This window comes from Dryobates pubescens, chromosome 15 (assembly GCF_014839835.1).
Source record: "Dryobates pubescens isolate bDryPub1 chromosome 15, bDryPub1.pri, whole genome shotgun sequence".
Taxonomy (NCBI): domain Eukaryota; kingdom Metazoa; phylum Chordata; class Aves; order Piciformes; family Picidae; genus Dryobates; species Dryobates pubescens.
The window spans coordinates 24,259,373-24,272,385 of NC_071626.1; the positions used below are offsets into that span (position 1 = coordinate 24,259,373).

At 47.6% G+C, this 13,013-nt stretch overlaps 1 protein-coding gene across 1 annotated transcript in view; it reads left to right on the forward strand.

Moving 5' to 3' along the window:
• The first annotated feature begins 1,869 nt into the window (after positions 1-1,869).
• The window catches only part of MICAL3 (microtubule associated monooxygenase, calponin and LIM domain containing 3), a 203,789-nt gene continuing 192,645 nt past the window's right edge, over positions 1,870-13,013 (forward strand). Inside the window, exon 1 of the mRNA XM_054167732.1 lies at positions 1,870-2,158. The gene's annotated coding sequence lies outside the window, so the exon portion shown is untranslated. The remainder of the gene's footprint in view (positions 2,159-13,013) is intronic.

The following is a 13,013-nucleotide window of genomic DNA, read 5'->3' on the forward strand; positions in this document are numbered from 1 at the left end:
AATCAACAAGGTTGGAAAAGACCTCAGAAATCATCAAGTCCAACCTATCAACCAACACCTCATGACTAACTAAAGAATGGCTTCAAGTGCCACATCCAATCCCGTTTTGAACACCTCCAGGAATGGTGTCTCCACCGCCTCCCTGGGCAGCACATTCCAATGGCCAATTACTCTTTCTGGGAAGAACTTTCTCCTCACCTCCAGCCTAAACTTCCCCTGGCACAGCTTGAGACTGTGTCCTCTTGTTCTGGTGCTGGGTGCCTGGGAGAAGAGACCAACCCCCACCTGGCTACAACCTCCTTTCAGGAAGTTGTAGAGAGCAAGAAGGTCTCCCCTGAGCCTCCTCTTCTTCAGGCTAAACACCCCCAGCTCCTTCAGCCTCTCCTCACAGGGCTTGTACTCGAGACCTCTCCCCAGCCTCGTTGCCCTTCTCAAAGGTCATACAAGCATAGGAGAAACAGGAAATTTTTTTCTATACCAAATTTAACGATAATCCTTGTAGTGTACTGCAGCTGGAAAGGCAGAGATGAGTAAAAAGAATTGTTTTTAACATCTGAGATTTTTTTGGCCCACACTCACAGTTTTTTGAATCTAACTCAAGTCTTTTTAACCCTTCTGGCTGATGCTACTGTTCTAAGCAATACTATCTCCGCTCCTTCCGATTATAGTGGGGCAAAAAGGTACTTCCCCCTATGTCATGAAGGGACACGGGGTTTGGCGTTTGGAGGCCTGTCCCTGCTTAGCAAATTGTGATAAACCACTGTCAGAGAAAGCTCAAACAACTTGAGTTGAAAGTAAGAATTGGAAAGTTAGTTAAGAAAGCAAATGTGTGGGTTTTACTTGTGTGCTTGTTTTTGTCTGCACCACCTATGTGCACACAGAGCTGTGTTTGTTACTGGCCTCCTGCGAGAGGAAATCCATTACCTTTGAAAGAAGCACTTAGCATTAAGAGGGAGTAACAAGGAAAGCAACAAAGAACCATTAGCAACATTTTATTAAGAAGATGAGATAAATAATCTGTCTGGTAAACAAGTGGTATTATTTAACTACCCAAGGATTTGCTTTCCAAAACAAGCCTGAATTGTTCTTTGTTCTGCAAAATAAGGCCTGCTTCTGCAGCCCGGGCTGCTTCTTGAACTATAGCCCAGAATCTGTAGGTCTTCGCTGCTGTGGACTGTCCTGCCTAACTTTACTAATAAAGATTTACATCAATGTGAAAATAAAAATACCTCCAGACTTTAGAAACAGTGATATTAAGGCTTAGGAAGGATAATACCAAGACTTCTCAGTCGAGGGGACAGGAACAAAGGGACTTTGCCTGCCCTGAGCTTCCCTGTAGCTGTAATAGGGCCTCACAGACACACTTGCTCTTGGTTGTGTTGGCAGAGAAACTCTTGGCAGAAAAATACCCTATTGCTGCTCATTCACATGCATAGAGAGACAAAATCATAGCACTCTATCCAAGCACTTCTTCACACACTGGTGAGCATGTGCTGATGTCCAGATGTTTACCAGAACCAGGTTCTTTCCCCCTGTTTTCACATGACAGGGTATTTCCTGGAGGAAGAGCGTGGCTGTTCAGTGTTATGCCATCTTCCCTATGCCATGCAAACGGGACTTGCAGATGCTGTAGAGCTCCGTGAGTGGAGTAACCTAGTGGGGGGGGGGGGGGGTTGTGAGGGAAGTACCCTCTCTATTAAACACCCTTGAAAAAAAAACCAGAAATTAGTAGATTACCCAGGTCAGAAGAATCCTCAAAGGAGGAGGCAATACATACATTCAGTGCTTCCATTGCTGCTCCCTTACCAAGCCACAGGAGACCACTGCTCCGTTACCGTGGCAACAGTGACGAATTGGCAGCCAGGACCCATCACACACAGCCTCCCCGAGACTCTGCGAGATGCTCTGGGAAGGACTTTCAGAAGATTTGCATCCAAGATCCCCTTTATTTTTTATTTTGACTTTGTCTCACAAGCCTAGAGAAAGAAAATCATCTGTGCAAGCTCTCCAAAGAGAAACCTGGGCGGAGCGGGGCAGGATGAGCGAGGAAGGGGCGCTAATGTAGATGCCTGCTCTGGCAGAGGCAGGCAAGCTATGACCACCTGTCAGGGAGGAGCTGCCTTGTGTCAGAAGAAGGTCACTTATGCAGCCTTGCTCTGTGAGTACTGATCTAGCATATGTCTTGTACCTCCTGGTGAAAGCATTATGTGTTTGTTGATGAATGTAAAATGATGGTTGGTCTTGTTTCTAAGGGGAGGAATTTTCTTTTGTGCTAGCTCATGCTAGGTTTCATGGATGCACTACTGCTGGAGTGATTTTTCTAGACATGAAGCCCTGCAGGAGCTGCAGACATATGCATTAGCAGCAGGTTTCTTGTAACAAGCTGTATGAAATCTGCAGGGCAGTATCTGTGTCCCTGCCCATGGCAGTGGGGCTGGAATTAGATGATCCTTGAGGTCCCTTCCAACCCTAACAATTCTATGATTCTATGATTTGCAGTTTGCAGTCGGTGCTGCACAATCTGTACCTTAACAGAGGTACCAGGTTTGGTACCCTAGTCACCTGATACAGTACTATCCACAGATCAGCTTTTCCATTGAATTCATTATTCCAGCCTTTGTTATACACACTGACTTGCTTGTTTTTGTTGAGGTAAAGGATTTAAGCAGTAAGTAAACCAAATACCACTTGGAACAGGTGCAGAAAGAGTATTTGCTCTTTGTAGGGTAGAATTACAAGCAATTTCATTCCAGTGAGCCAAACAGATGCATCAGATAAACTGCTGATATAAACAATGATTATACTGGCAAAGATCCACCACACTCCACAGTAGCACATGAGTACCACAGTCAAGCATAAAGATAACAGGCAAACATACAAAAGCCATGGGTGAGCTCAATCTAGCATGGCTCACAATAGGCAGCTGCAAATGTAATTGTGCTCCAGAGCACTATGATCACTGGATTTAAATTCTCACCTGAAAAATATTAATTAAATCTAAAGATCCATGAGAAGAATGTGCTGCCTTGTAAAAAATACTAATGCATTGCAGAAAAATCATAAGGAGAAAGAAATCAGAGAGATCTAAAATCTTGATCAATCTGCAGCCTGCTCATATGAAAGCAAAGGAGATATTTTTTTTATTCCAGATGAGTTTGGTGCTTGTCCTGTTCCTTGGCCAGACAGCAGTACTGGGGCATCTCTGTCTATAATCTCATTAAGACTATTAGGCTGTGCTTGTGCTTGTGCTGTGCTGCTGACACAGATTTAGGCAGACAAATGATCCTTGGAGCATGGATGGCTCTCACAGTTGAGAGGAGATGGGCTCCGCTCTTTCTCACGAGGTTTGAAAGTCTTACAAACCAGATGGAAAGGCAGACAGGGGCAGGTCTGCTCAGTCCGGGCACACAAGGGCAATTCATGAACACAGCTTCTGTTTGTGGTAACGGGGTCACATGTGTAAGTTCCCTGCACAATAATGGCAGAATACACTCCTCTCAGTGTGTAAACAGTATAAAGCTGTGGCTGTGTGAGTGTTGGCATGAGAGGCTGGGCTACAACAGAAGAAAAACAGAAATCAGAAATGAATTATTTGTTCATTTTATCATCCCCAGAATCAGTCCTGTGTTCTGCTTTGTCCAGTCTGTTACAACTAACACGATGTAGTAGCTTTTACTCTTTTTTTGGACCCTTTGACCCGACTTGAAAATATTTTGACGTAAGGGAATGTTTCTGGAGTCAGATGCAACTTCTTTTCATTCAATTTTATGCTGTTACAATTCCTTAGGACACTATAAATACCTGTTCTTCCTTTTTCTCCTTTGCATTCCTGCATGACTCAAATAACAGCAGATAGTTCTGCTCCTGTGCAGCAGTGGAATTTAAGTACTTCTGGATGTAACTGGATTTTAGGTCCCCTCTGTGACCCTTGCACATGTGGACCTCTTGCACATGAAGCCATAGGGGTTTATGTCATTGGTGCATGAGCCTCGGGAAGCAGGCTTTGCTGAACGAGTGCCAGTGTACCACACAGTTCATAAATATGGAAAAGCAGTGGGTCCTATCCCAACAAGCTTAGATTCAAAAACCTTTAGCAGATGTTCTGGCAGTGGGGGAGGAAAACAGGAGATGAATAAATACAATACTGCAATAACAAATACTTGGTTGATGAAACTGCACATGAATTAGACTGACAAACACACCCTTACCAGGACTTTGACCTATCCATAAAATAGCATCATGGTTTATTAATAGTAGTTCCACGTTCTCAGGATCAATAAGGTGACTTCATTGAGTTACTTACCCCTGTATTAATACTTCTCTAAGCAGTGATGAATTTGGATGGAACACAGAGACCCTATTAAAAGAAGGATCTGGATGTGCTGGAAGGTGTCCAGAGAAGGGCCACGAGGATGAGCAGAGGGCTGGAGCTGCTCTCATATGAAGACAGAGAGAGCTGGGGTTGTGCAGTCTGGAGAGGAGAAGGCTCAGAGTAGACCTTCTTGTGGCTTTCCAGTATCTGAAGATGGCTACAAGAAATCTGGGGGGGGGGGATTTTGTAGGGTGTTAGGGAGTGATAGGACTGGGGGAAAGGAAACAAAACTAGAAATGGGTAGATTCAGATTGGATGTCAGGAAGAAGTTCTTCCCCATGAGGGTGGTGAGAGCCTGGCACAGGTTGCCCAGGGAGGTGATGGAAGCCTCATGCCTGGAGGTTTTTAAGGCCAGGCTGGAGGTGGCTGTGAGCAACCTGCTGTAGTGTGAGTGTCCCTGGCCATGGCAGGGGGGTTGGAACTGGATGATCTTTGAGGTCCCTTCCAACCCTGACAATTCTGTGATTCTATGATAGTAGAGTCTTTTGTAGAACTTCTCAAAGGACAATTGCAATAGTACTGGTACCGCAATAAGGTTCTTAACCAGGACCCCAAAACTTTTTATTAAGGAGAACCTAACCAGGGGTAAGTTAAGAGTTTAAAAAAAAACTTCCAGAGCTGTTTGAGATTCAGGCCTGTTGGTTATTTCTAGACACTACCCACAAGGGAGCTGCTCTGTACATTGAAAGGGCTAAAAAGCTGTTGCTTTAAAAACAAGTATGCAAACAGAGCAGCTCAGGCTTTGCCCTAATCCAAACTGCAAATAGTAAACATCCCTTTTAAACCTGAATGAATGCTACCTGGAGCAGACCAGTTCCACGGAGAGCCCTGCACAGGCTGCTCTTGTGTGGAATTTGTATAGGCCAAATTAGGCAAAGAACCAACAAAATACATGAACGATGACCTTGCAGTACTTTCCTTCTATTACATTTCACCAAGGTATATTTGAATCCCTCCCTTTCCCCCTTCTTTGGGGCCAGCTGAGTACAAGGAAATGTACTTCTGATTTTTTGTTTCATATATTGACTGCATCATATGGTAGTAGTCTATGAGTACTTCACCTGGGAATGGTGGTCTTCTTGCATGCTTAGATTTTGCACTTGTCTTACTGCTTTAGATGATCTTGCATCTCTTTACACACCCAAGCTGTTGTTCTTGAAGGAAGAGTGAAGTCAAACTCAGCTGGCCTACTGTTCCCAGCCCTTAACACGCTGTTTTGGGAGAAAGTTCTCTGCCCTGGCATACCCTTTGTTTTGGGTTACCTCTACTTAAAAAATTCACAGCATAGTGAAGTGAAAGTTGTGTTTCTCTCATGAGCTTCCTGTATGCCCACAGTCCTGAGACACAGCAGCAAACCCAACTGCAATTCTATATTTCACAGGCTGGCAAAAAATAAATCTGTGAGCAGTGTGCATGCACAGACTTGGAGCTTCTCTTACTCCTAAAATGCCCCCAGATGCTTAAGTCTACACTGAACACTCAGCAGATTTGCATGCAGCCCCAGAGAACCTTTTCTTCTTTGTTCCTATCTGAAAGCCTATATTCTTGGCCTGAAAGGGTCAAAACATTTTTCTGTGTGATCAAAGTTTACCAGATCTGATGGACTGGTTTTTTATATCCCTGTTGAACTGGAAAAGCTTTTACCTAGAGAAGTTTCTACTTTTTCTGAGGGAACCAATAGGCAGGTGTTTTTTTCAAGTGAATGATTCTTGTATTTGTTTTCTTGTAATAAAACACCACCAGCAATTTATTTGGAACTCAGCTCCCCTCATGTACAGAACATCACTCCAGATTGGTGTTCAGAGGTGGCAGAAGGGAGATAAATAGCATTATTTCATAAACATCACAGTTATTCACATGCTTATGCAGTGGACAACCACCTGCATCAGGAGAATCCCAGGTGGTTGATGACTTCTGCTTTGTATTTCAAACACAAGTTGAATGTCTATGTTATTGCTTAGGAACTCGGCTCTATATTCTCCCCAGAATTGGAGAACTCTTCCTGTTGATACTGTCAGCTGATGCAGAAGGCAGCAAATTTCAAGACCTCTGTAGATGAGACTTTCTCTGCTATCCTTCAGTTTCTTCTAGAAATATTACTTCTTTTGGAAGTATACAGCTGCTGATTTGTATACAGATTACATTTACATTCAAATAAATAAATGATTGCTTTAGCTGCCCAAGTAGATGTGAGATCAGACTATAACTCACCAAGGAGATCCCCATTTCAATGGCCTCCGGCAGGCAGCAATTTAAACACAGTGACTTTCAGCAGAAACACTTGTCTGCAGGAGAAAGCCTTCTGGTAAATGGAGAACATCCCAGATTTGTGGCACTTTTGTTTCATGTCGTGGCCTTGACTTTTACAGATACTGCTACATATGTGGTAAGCAAATGAAATCCCCTGGCACAGTATATGTCATACTAAGATGTGTAAAGAGGAGGGATGTTTGCAGAACACACCAAATGCTCCTTCCATTATACATCATACTGCTAAGACCTCATCTGGGAACATGTTGTGTGCTGTTCCTGCACAGGGAAATTCAGGAAAGACAAAGACTGAAGTGAGAGCCACCAAAGATGACCATCAAGAATCACCAGGGATCTCACAACATAGCCTAGGAGGACAGGCAAGAAGAAATGGAGTTTTAGGCATGAGGAATATAATACGTGACATGACACATCTTCATGCATCTAAAAGGCTGTTGGAGGAGCAAGAGGAACAAATGTTTTCTTTGTGAAAATGGTAAAGGAGATCCAGGTTAATCATTAGAGAAAACATTCTAAAGGCAAAGAGTTAATCATGAGAGAACATCTTGCCTGGATAGACCATGGTGTTTGCAGCACTGGGGAGGTCTTTAAGGGATAAAACAGATGGGACAGAGGTGCTTTTACAGGGATGGAGTTAGATGACCTCTTGGTGTCCTTTCCAGCCCTGTAATTCTGTGATGGCCTCCTCATTTGGAAATCCATTTGCTGTGTTTCTACTTGCCGATTCCACATGTGGGGACTCTGCTTCAGGACAGTGGAATTTGCTGTTCTTGTTTTTTTAACAAGACTACAAATTCCCACAGGAGCACTCATGCACCTGGCAAGTTCTGAGCCTTGGAAGGTCGTCAGAAGAGAATTCAAGATTCCTTGGCCATTTTCACTGTGAAAATAGCTTTGATATCTTGGAGATAGCAAAAACCTTTCTTGGATTCTCTTCTGTAACTTGCCTTCCTTGCCGTGCTCCTCATCCAACTGGGAGCAGCACCTGGCCCTTATGAACCTTCTACAATTTATCTTAGAAATGGAATGTGTAAAAGAATCATGCCTTCTTTTTGTGTATTCATTTCTCACACAGGCCTTCTGTCTGTGTATTGATTTTTCACAATGTACCATACTCTCACCTTATTTTGAGCAGCAGCAACTCATCTCAAGCACTGAATCTTCAGCTACTTTATTTTCTGTGTTGGTTGGGCACGGCTTCCTTGATGACTGCTTTTATTAGCACTCACTTCTGGAGTGTCAGGCACCCAGTTTTACATTGCTTGCAGGCACTCGTTCACAGGGACTCACCGCTTGGCTAGGGCAGGGTGACTATTACCTACCCAGTGCAAACCCGCAGTTCGGTAAAGTCCTCCGGGAGGATATGGCAATGGGCTTACCTTACACACATCACCAGCCTGGAATGTCAGTCTTCTACCAGGCTGTGTTGCGGGGTTTCAGCTGTCCTCGTTTGCTTTTACAAAGTAGCCCATTTTGTACTGATGTTGCAGAGCCTTGGTTTTGTGTGCTCTCTTTATTAGCTTAAAGTTCTTTACAGTACTGCCTTCCACCCTCCTCCCACTCTGAAGACCACGTGCGTCGAGTGAAAAGAGACATGCAAAGGAAGTACAGTGCTTTGTTTTTGCTTTAGTTCTGCTTGTTTAAACCCTTCCTCTTACAGTGCATTGTTGAAACTTCTCTGGGAATCTAGCAGCATAATGATGCAAATAACCCTGTCATATGACTAAGCCTCTCTCATGCTGGATTCCAAAATATCAAGCCAAGATGTACAGGTCTTGCTGGGGATGCCATAGGCAGCCTTATGCTAGAGTGCAGATGGCTCTTCAGTTCCCTAATGGGGATTGTTTGGGCCCTTATTGGCATTTACAAAGATTACTGTTAAACTGATGGCCCTCCTCCTGACTGTACGGAGGCAGAGTGCTCAGCCAGTCATCAGTGGGCACTCTGTACACACTGGCCTCTTTGAGAGCATTACAAAATATCTCCCTTATCACTGTATGTAAACCCTCTCCTCTGTCTGCTTTCGTTTTTCAATAAGCTAACACATTCTCAGCCTGGCTATTAACAGGTAATTCAGGCTAAGAGCTGTGGCTTTCACTGACTTTAAAGGCGTCAATCTGCACTGACTGGAGCTCTTGCTGCCCTTTGACACTTGTATGTGCGTGGCTCTGTGCACCTGCTCAGGTACAGACAGGCTTCAACAGATTTTCCAACACGTAAGCTGAATCAGCAGGCTGCAGCTCTCAAGTGATTGTAACCAGGAGCTCTAATTTCTACACTTGTGGAAACTCCATCAGTAAACAGGGTGGGTTGAGCCAAGTTTAGATCAGCTAAAGGCTTTCCTCCATCTGTTCTCAGATGAGGATATAGATAGTGATTTGGGAATTGCGTACTTCGGGCTGATATTTGTCACACCATGCTGCAGTAAGAATTTCCTCAGCCGTTTTATGCATCTCATATGAACAAGTATTTATTTGGGGTTTTGGCACACATTATTGCTGTACCTGATTGCTTTTCATGCCAAAATCTCAAACAGACTATGGAGATCAAAGCTCCTCTTAAGGTGGGGTTGGAGGACTAGAGCTATGAGGATGATTAAGGGACTAGAGCATCTCTTCTGTGAAGAGAGACTGAGACACCTGAGGCTGTTTAATCTTGAGAAAGCTGGGAGGGGATCTTATTAATGTCTACAAAAATCTGGAAGGGTGGCTTTCAAGATAAGGTGCTAAGTCTCTTTTTGGTGGTACCCAGTAACAGGACAAGGAACAACAGGTATAAGCTGGAATGCAGGAAGCTCCACCTCAACATGAGGAGAAACTTCTTCGTATGAGGATGCTGGAGCCCTGGAGCAGGCTACCCAGAGAAGTTGTGGAGTCTCCTCTGGAGATTTCCAAGACCTGTCTGGATGTGTTCCGGTGTGGCCTGCCCTATCTGATCCTGCTTTGGCAGGAGGGTTGGCCTTGATAATCTCTAGAGGTCCCTTCCAACCTTCCAAGGTCCCTTTAACATTCTATGATTCTATCTATGACTGTAGCTTTAGTAGGGCATTGGGTCTGTGTGGTTCTGGACGTAAAAGGTGTTTGAATTATTTTGCTGGAGAGGCCTTTTTAAAGGAAAATTGGTGTACTTTTGTATTACCATTGCTATTCTATTTTCATGGGTTTGTACTTGTTTCCTCCTCCCTGGGTCCATATAATTGGTGCACACTGACTGAAAAAATTCAAGGGCATACTCAGCTGAACATGGCCAAGACAGCACATATGTGTGCACTGCTTATACACACTGAAGTGTGCAGACAGGAATGAAGCATTTTAATATACAGATACACCTGTTTGTATATGATGTATATATAATGCACACAGCTGTGGGGGTGTGTATATACTGAACTGACAGTGCTCTTCCTGCCTGCTCATCCAGGTGCAGAATACTCAGCCAGTGGCTTCTGATAGCATTTTAAAAAAGTGAACAGATGTGCATACCCACATAGAAGCCTACACACAGAGATTTCTATGTTCCCCTCAGTACTTTCTTGAGGAACAGGGCTTTGTAATTTCCCTGTCCCTCCAGTACCCATACCTTATCGAAACGTGAGGGATGGGTCAATATTTGGGTCTTCCAAGCTGATTCAATTAGCAGGAGACAAGGATGATGGGTGCAGGCATTCATCTGATGCAATTCTGTTCTTCTGGCAGAGCACACAGGCAATGAGCGATTTTCCTGAACGCAGCAGGATCCGAACAGGAGGAGTTGCTATGACCACAGCACCAAGCTTCTCCCTAGCCAACCCCAAACCAAAAATATATTTAGCTCTTTCTCATGACGATTTTTAAATTGTCTCTGTAGCCACTTTTAGATCCGATTCGCCACCTTTCTCCTGCCTGTTTCTTACATGCTATCCGTCCTGCGCTCGGCTCCATCAGGCTTTCAGGTTTACATGCACAGCGTGCGTGGAAACCTTCCAAGCCCGCACCTCGGCTGGTGCCAGGGGCCTGGCTGACGGGCAGCGCTTTGTGTGCTGGCACCTATTGTTTCAGCCGCCGGGCCCGCAAGGAGAGCTCGCCTTGTGCCGGCCCCAACTGGCAGAGCGACGGTCACCTCGCCCGAGGGGGCGGCGGCAGGGCTACCTGGAAGGGGAAATCTTCGCTTCTCCCTCGGAGAGGCGAATAGCAGCAGGAGCTCGCTCTCCCGGGTAGCTGTGGCAGGAGCGGGTACCGGAAGGGCCCTGCCTGCAAGGGGCAGGGGCGGGCGCGAGCGCCTTAACGGCCCTCCGCGCGCCGCCCCGCACGCGAGCGCCAACCCCGCCCGGGGCGCTTTAAACGGCCTCCGCTCCGCCACGCCCCTTTTTTGATCTTCGCTCCGCCAGTCGCCTTTGGCGCGCGCGCTGGCCCCGCCACGCCTCGCCCGGCCTGCCGCGGTGGGAGCGTACCACTGCCGGGGAGCGGGTGAGAGGCCGACGCCGTGAAGGTGCCGCGGAGGGCGACTTCGTTCTTTTATTCTTTATCGCCACCCCACTTGCTGCGATCCCTTTGCCGTCGCTTTTCGCCCCATCCCTTCTCCTCTGAGAGCAGCGCGGGCCCGGCGGCCGAAGCCTTCGTTTCCTGCCGCCCTCCCCTTGAACCCGTGAATAGCTTTAAGGGAACGGCGGCGGGGAGGGGTTTGCCCGCACGCGCTCCTCCTCCCGCCCCCACAGTCGCTCCGCGCGCGGAGCGAGGCGGGGCCGAGGCAGCTGCCAAGGTGTGCGCGCGCCGCCGTAGCTTCACCCGCCCCCTCCCGCGGCGGGCAGGGTCGGGCCGCGCCGCGCCGGCAGCCTGACGGGCGGAGCGCGGCGCCCCCCGCGGCAGAGGCGTCTCGGGCTGCGACAGCCCTGCCACCGCCGTCTCCGGAGCGGCATGAGGCGAAGGCAAGTGTGGCGGCGGCGACCCTTTGCTGCCGCCGGCGTCTCTTGGGAGGGAAGGTGGGCGGGCTCCCGCGCAGCGCGGCAGGTGGGGTGGCCGCTGCTCGGCCGCGTGAAGGTGTTTCTTGCGGCGGCGGAAAATCTGCTTCGTCCCTTGGCATCTCCCGGCGGGTGGCCTGGAACGGCGGCGCGGGGGTCACTGCACGGCGCCGGGCCGAGGCGGGAACCGTGCGGGCCCGTAGGAAGCGGCAGCGGCCGGGGGCTGGCACAGGGCGGCAGAGTGCAGCCGCGAAACCCGATCCCCAGGGCGGCCCACAGCTGGGCGGTTGGTTCTTGCCGGTTCCCTGACGCGATTACACAGCTCGGCGCCGGGAAGGAACGAGGCGGTGGCGTCCGGCCGTCCGCCCTGGGGACCCCCGAACGCTCCCTCCCCGGAGGGAGATGGCTCAGTGAAAGGTACTGGAGCACCTCGTCTTCCCGACCCGTCGCCGGGAGAGGAGGAGGAGGCGGCGGTACGGGTGCGCGCAGGCTACCTGCGGGAGGGCGGAGGGGCGCCCTGCGACGCGGGGTCTGGCCGCGCCCCGTGCTCCCGGGTGGGCGGCAGCGCTTTGCCCCCCCGGCTTGGTCGCGCCGGGCGCCTCCATGCAGCGGACTGCTCCTGCGCCTCGGCTTTATCTGCAGAGCCGCTGTGCCGTTTGTGTGGCGCCGCCGGTAAAGCTTCGCAGCGGTGACTGCCGGTGTCGTGAAGTACTTCTAAGGCTTCCATCGTCAGATCGCTTGTGACGCCCCAAGAGAAACTGCATATACTAGCATTATCTTTTATAGACTTGTGCACGTCTCGTAGACTTAAGCCCCTGTAGCCTTTTGCTGTTGTACAGGTTTAATGCAAGGGGTGTCCACCTTTCTGACACCTAGGTTTCTGGTCTGTGGTTTGTTTGTTTGGGTTTTTTTTATGGTTATGATCTGTTGCCCGAAGGTGTATTTAGCGTGCTAGTATATTTAACAAGAATACCTGCTTCAAAACATAGGGTTCCTTCTCTTGCAACCTGTGTATGCATTTGCTCTAACAACTTCATTTTATATTCCCAAGAAGTCATCTCTTACCTCATGCAATCATCCATTTAAGGTTAGTGCTGTGGAACAATTGACAATGACTTTTGTTGAGATGGAGGAATACTTTCCAAGCCTGGCACTACAAAACTGCCACTTCCTTTGTTGATCCTGTTGTACTTATTTGAAAGGATAACAAAAGGAAGAATCGGTGGAAAATCACTGTTAGACTTGAGACTTAAAATTACTGTACTCCGTTTCTCTTCATTGTAAAAGAGCAAGGTCTGTACAGGTGTAGTGGTCTTAGGGGGAGCTGAACAAATAAATGGCCTCTCGCTGGACAATTGGATATAGAGAAACTGTCTGTGCATTAGGGCCCATTTTATTTACACACTTGGAAAGCCACGAGGTAAGGAAGCTTGGAAA